The sequence below is a fragment of the Bos indicus x Bos taurus genome, chromosome 4 (genome assembly GCF_003369695.1).
Source record: "Bos indicus x Bos taurus breed Angus x Brahman F1 hybrid chromosome 4, Bos_hybrid_MaternalHap_v2.0, whole genome shotgun sequence".
NCBI classification, from domain to species: domain Eukaryota; kingdom Metazoa; phylum Chordata; class Mammalia; order Artiodactyla; family Bovidae; genus Bos; species Bos indicus x Bos taurus.
The window spans coordinates 119,183,509-119,189,906 of NC_040079.1; positions in this window are offsets into that span (position 1 = coordinate 119,183,509).

The window sequence follows — 6,398 nt, forward strand, 5'->3', positions numbered from 1 at the left end:
TCGACCTTGACATCCAAGGTTATATGATAAATATTTTTATAAGAATAAGTCACAAAAAGCTCAAATTGCTTACATGAATTTAAGTCAAATTCTTGAATTCTTTCTTAAAGATTTACAAACCGCTTACAAAAGAGGCAATGCAAATGAAAATGCTGGAACATAAAATAAGCAAAAATCATCTAAGGCAGGAGCTCTTAATCTGAGTTAGTAAATAAAATTAGCAGAGTCCATGAACCCACTGAAATTATGTGTGTATTTTTGCACATGTGTATTTGTTTAATGGAGATTGTCCTTCACATTCATTGATTCTGAAAGTGATTAGATTATGATTTGCTGACCTAAAAGGTTGGATACTTCTGAGCACCTTAAAGGACCTGCATGCATGTGTGCTAAGTTGCTTCAGTCATATCTGACTCTTTGTGATACAATGGACTGCCAGGCTCCTTTATCCATAGGATTCCCCAGGTAAGAATACTGGAGTGGGGTGCCATGCCCTCCTCCAGGGGATTTTCCCAACCAAGGATCGAACTCACCTCCTCTGATTTCTTCATTGCAGGCAGACTCTTTATTGCAGGGCCTACTTATTATAATTTTGAACTAGTTTACCTGAAAGTTCTTGGAAGCAGGACATGTTAAGGGAAATAGTATATCTGTATTGGCAAAGAAAACATATTTTTAAATCCAGGAAATTTTTATTAAATTTATGATACACAGCATGGATGAATAGATATGGCATGATATCTGTTGAATTTTTAGGATCAATGTTAAAATCTCAAATATAACTTTACAAAATATACACAGAAGATACTATTCAAATAAGTGATTCTGGTATTGATCCTTTATAAAAGGCAAAATATTAAATTAATGGTAATTCTATGAGAAAAAAATAATTGGAAAGGGCAAATGCAGTCTGTCTCAGATAACAAACTGTGATGACTGCATCTGGGAATTAAGGCTGTGAAGCTACAAAATATGTAGGTACATAATTTCAAATATTAAACCCAAATAACTTTAATTTCAGAACTGCTTATTAATGAGGGAAGCAGTCTATTAAACAGGAAGTGTTGTAAACCTCAGAGTTTCAGGGATGAAGTAGATAAGATCCTTTCCTGTATCTAGAGAGAGACAATAAACATTCATAAACAAGAAATATAAGACATTGGTAAATTCTAAGAAGAAAAACTCAGTAGGTTTTTCTTAAGGAGTTTGACTAGGTGTGGTCAAGGGAGATTGCTCTGAGGAGGTGACATTTATGCAAAAGTTGAATGATGAGAGGCCAGTCAAGAGAGGATCTGAAAGAAGAGGCTTCAAAGAGAAGGAACTACTTGTGCAAAACTCCTGCTGTGAGTGAATCCAGGCTTGCAGGCTAGAGAGAGGGCTGAAGTGTGGGAAGTCAGGGGAATTCCCTGACAGGAGGTCAGAAAATCCCAGTGTGAGGTTTTATTCTGCTCTCTGGAGCCCATTTCTTTTGGGGTTAATTTTAGCTTGTAAACAAGACTTCTTTGGGAACAAAACAGTCCTTCAAGTAGTCAGTCAAGTTATACGTGTGTATAGAAGCTGCAGGGTTATATTAAGCATGACAAAATTGAACTCAACAGTTTGATGCTAATTTAAAATTGATGATTTTGAGGAGGAAACGGAAAGATTGAAAGATGATCAGAACTGCTTTTTGTGTAGCACTAATAATAATAATTACAAATGTTATTTGAATTAAAAGCGTGAGTATATAAATTGAAAGTGCAGACAGATTGAAAGAAATGAGACTCACTCCTAGGCACTTGTTGGTAAAATATTGTAATTTAAAACAGTAGAGGGAAGTGGAAAATCTACATGTGCATCAAAAAAAGAGTGATCAAAAAATTAGAAAATGGGAATTAAGAATTATCTATAATACAAATCTCAGAAGACAATAGATTAAAGAGTATAATGGTGAAAATATTGTAACAAAATAACTTTATACTTAGTTAAATTGTATTTTCATTGTTAAAGGAATAAAATTATTCTGAAATAGTCAAGGGTCAAAGAAAAATAGCATATATGTACTCTTCAATTCTCTAACCAAGATAGGAATCAAATATGATGTTAAAAATAAGTAGGCAAAAATAAATATAAATTTAAAAATAAATAAATATAAGCTGTCTACCATATAAGCGTCTACCATATGAAAGTGTTAAATCCAAAGAATCATTGAATATTTTATTGCATTTCACTGTATGTGAATGAAACTAAAGTTTCACAAAACAATATTTATCCTTATTTTGTGCATGCAATGAAATGCACTCTAGTATTTTCTGTGTTGTTCTGTTCCTGTTTTGTTAACGTGTGCCATAAAATATTAAATTGATTCTACAAAACAAAGTTTGAAGAAAACAGTATCACAGGTGTACTTTATTCCAAAATTTGATACAAATGATGAGCTAATTAAATAACAGTAAATACTATGAAACAATAAATTGAGTTTCTGAACTCTTATTATGCTTCTTAAAAAATAAGAAGTTAGAGGTGATCCAAGGGGAAAAAAATAATAATAATGTGGCATGAATCACGTTGGGGACAGGAGAGTGATTAGGCTGTTGTGTCTGTGGTCTTCCTGTTCTGTTTTAGGTTCCTATCTTTTTCTTTTCTGGTTTATCATCATCTGAAACCCCTTCCTATATTTGAGATATCCCCCACTCCTAGTCACAACTGATGTGGTCCTCCCAGGAGATGTTTCCTTCTTCAAAGCTGAGAAGTACCTTGGAGAGTGGCATGCTAGCACATGGAAATTCACTCCCAGCCATCTCCAGAGATCAAGGGAATGATGGAGGACATGCGAGCAGTGATATTTAACCACTAGAGGAAAGGCATGTGTGGTGACCAAAACAAGAAGTGACTCCAGGAAGATAATGAGAACCATCTGACCCGATTTTGAATAGTTGGTTGATTGTGAGATCTTCAGGAAGGAACCAGAAGCACAGCCTTCTTAAGCACTTAAGTAAGTGAAGTTGCTCAGTCATGTCCGACTTTGCGACCCCATGGACTGTAGCCTACCAGGTTCCTCTGTCCATGGGATTTTCCAGCAATAGTACTGGAGTGGATTGCCATTTCCTTCTCCAGGGGATCTTCCTGACCCAGGGATCAAACCTGGATCTCCTGCATTGTAGACAGACGCTTTACTGTCTGAGCCACCAGGGAAGTTGAGCACTTACTGGAAAACAAATTGGCAGAGCACCAAGTTAAAAGTGTAGTTATTTTCTACTTTACTGCAATTAGAATAAAGGGATTTTTTTTTTTTTTTTTTTTTAACATGGAAGGGATGAAAATACTCCTTTACTGGTCTTGCCTCAAAGTTACATTGATTCTCCAGGTCTGGGCCTCAGTTAGCCCCCTCACCAGCCCCTCAGATATCCTGTTGGCTGTGCTACTGTGATGGCAGCATGTTGATGAGATCTGGAGCTCAGGAAGAAACAGCACCCTGGAGGCCATAATAATATACCCTATGTAGGGCAACGATGGCTTCAAGTGTACCTTTAAACATGCAAGGAAGTACTAATCTCAATCTTCCACAAAGTATTTCAGTAAAATGGAAAAATATGGCTTGCTCTCAACTCATTTTATAAGACAAGCATTACCTTGCTAGAAAACCCAACAGTGGCAGTGAGAGAAAGGGCCATTACAGGCTCTAATGAATGTGGATTCAAAAGTCATCCATAGAATAAAAACAAATTCATCAATATATAATATATAATACATCATATGGAATGAACATAGCTTATGTCAGGAATGCAAAGTTGAAAAAGCCAACAATGGTCTTGGATTGCTGTCCTCAGAAACCTAAATAAGACCAAGATTCAGGTCTAATTGATTTGTCTGGGGGACTCTTGAATCATGATTAGAAGAGGAGGAGGTAAGACAAAGAAGGAAAGGCAGGCTGTGTCATCAAGTCAGCTACCACTGTGGGAACCAGAGGTCAATCCGACAGGGAAATGAAGCAAGTGGTATAAGGCGCACCTCAGCGTTACCCTCATCCAAAGGAGAAGCTGGAATAAATATCAGACCTGCCAGCAATCAGTTGAGTGTGGCTGCCCCTAGTGGAGAAAGAAGGTAAATGGGGTTCATTTCCAGGCCCTTGAAGCTTGCTTTGTGCACAAGCAGAACAGCCTCTGCACCTTTTATCACAATCTTCAGGAAAAGGACTGCAAGTACTGGCAATGAGAAATGTGCTTGAATACACTGAAGTGCTGAGGTTCATCTGATATGGACCACAGCAGCTCCTGCTGCAGCAGTAACAGAACAAAAGAGAAAAGATGCATTTATCTCAGTAGATGAAAGAAAGGCGTTTGATGAAATTCAACATCTGTTTATGATTTAAAACTCTCAGAACACTAGGAATAAAAAAGCCCTTCCTTACCCTAGGAATGAGTATTTTCAAAACCTTTGTAGCAAACATCATACTCAATTATGACCCTGAATATTTTCCCTTTATAGTCAGAAATGGGAAGCCGATATGTATCTACCAGTCAAGACTGTTCTTAGAACCATTTTAATGATCCACAATTGGGAAGAACACAAAAGACCACTATAGTGGTATGTGGGTATGTGTTTAGTCGTGTCCAACCCTTTGTGACCCCATGGACTGACTGTAACCTGCCAGGTTCCTCTGTCTATGGAATTTTACAGGCAAGAATACTGGAGTGGTTTGCCATTTCCTACGCCAGGGAATCTTCCCAACCCAGGGATCGAACCCGCCTCTCTTGTGTCTCCTGCACTGGCAAGTGGATTCTTTATCACTGCACCACCTGGGAAGCCCATTAAAAGGATATACTGGACAACAAATGAATCAACCAGGGCTATTTACAGCATTATGGGTGAATCTTAAAACCGTAATTGATACTTGATCGATTGAAGACGTAAGGGGATACATACAGCAGGAAGTTCATACAAAATTCAAGAATAAGTAAAGTTGTATCACTGTTTGAAATATACTGGAACATTCCCTCGAGAATGGAGAGATTTGTCACACTTTGTCCCTCCCAACACTAAGAAAGAGCTCATGTTTCATGGGCCTGTTTGGATTTTGAAAACAACACACTCTTCAGTCTGGTGTGCTCTAATTAACCTATTCAGTGACCTGAAAGTTCGCCAGATTTGAGTGTAAGCCAGAGGAAGAGTGTACATTTACCTGGTCCAGGCCATGATAGAAGTAGCCTTGCCCATCACCCCTTATAGCCCTGTAGGGCCCACAGGGTTTAAAGTGTCTCATTAGTTTCAGGACTTTCTTTGGGGCCTGCTAAAAATCTTTCTAGGAGAATTATTATTAATGCCATCAGAATTTTGTAAGAAAGCCATCCTTTCTGCAGCAAGTCACTACTTTTAAGAAACCATTTACCACTGTTTCTTAGTAGAGATTAAATAAATTTGGAACACCAAGCAGTTAAACAGTCTATCAGGACTTACTGGTTTCTATAAAGTCCAGGATACCACACTAGCTCCATCAAGCAGAAGTAAGACAATATCTAAGAAGGTCTGAAAGGTACAAATAACCACATAAAAATGTCACACCCTTAGTTTCACTATTTCCGACATGCCATCAATACTCTATCAACCCATGTTATAGTGTCCTGAACAATTAGTTCCCCATAAACAAAAAAGTTTAAATTTGACTTTGAATAATTTTTCCAGAAAATTCTCTTCTTTTAAGATATTTAGAGAACAAACAAAATTTGAAATATCCAAGAGCAGATCCCTGACAATAAAATATATGTATAAAATACATGTATATATGCATGTTTTATATATATTATGAATACAGTATATGATAACAACAACCTTCATAATCAACTGAGGAAAGTTTTATAAACAATCTTGAAATAACTGATCAACTCTTTAGACAAAATTTCAAGCAAATTAAAGTGAGGAAATAATAAATTAGGGCAATATAAGACAAAATTTATGTAGGTAAAAATTCAAAATCAAAAGAAGAAATAAGGGAAAAAAGACTTCAACTTATATGACATGCCCAAATCAATATTCTTTCCATGTTTTTCATCTTAAATCAGTAAGCAAAGGAAAAACAATTCAAAATTGTTTTGAAATTTTTCAAGAGAAATATAAATAGCCAATATACATGAAAATACTCAATCTCACTAAAGCAAAAGAAAATGATAGCAAGACCAATACTTTGTAAACTTAAATCTGAATTTGAGAAAAATGGATATTCTTAAATGTTTTATTATAAAACAAGAAATTGTATAAATTATATCCTCAACCCAAGAAGGTAAAAATTACTATTTGAATAAACCACAAAAGATTAGAAGGAATAAAAAAGATAAACACAAAAATAATTAACAATATAGTAAAAATAACTTAAAGAACAGATAGTTTGATAGATTCAAAAAACCTGGAAGAAAATAAAATGT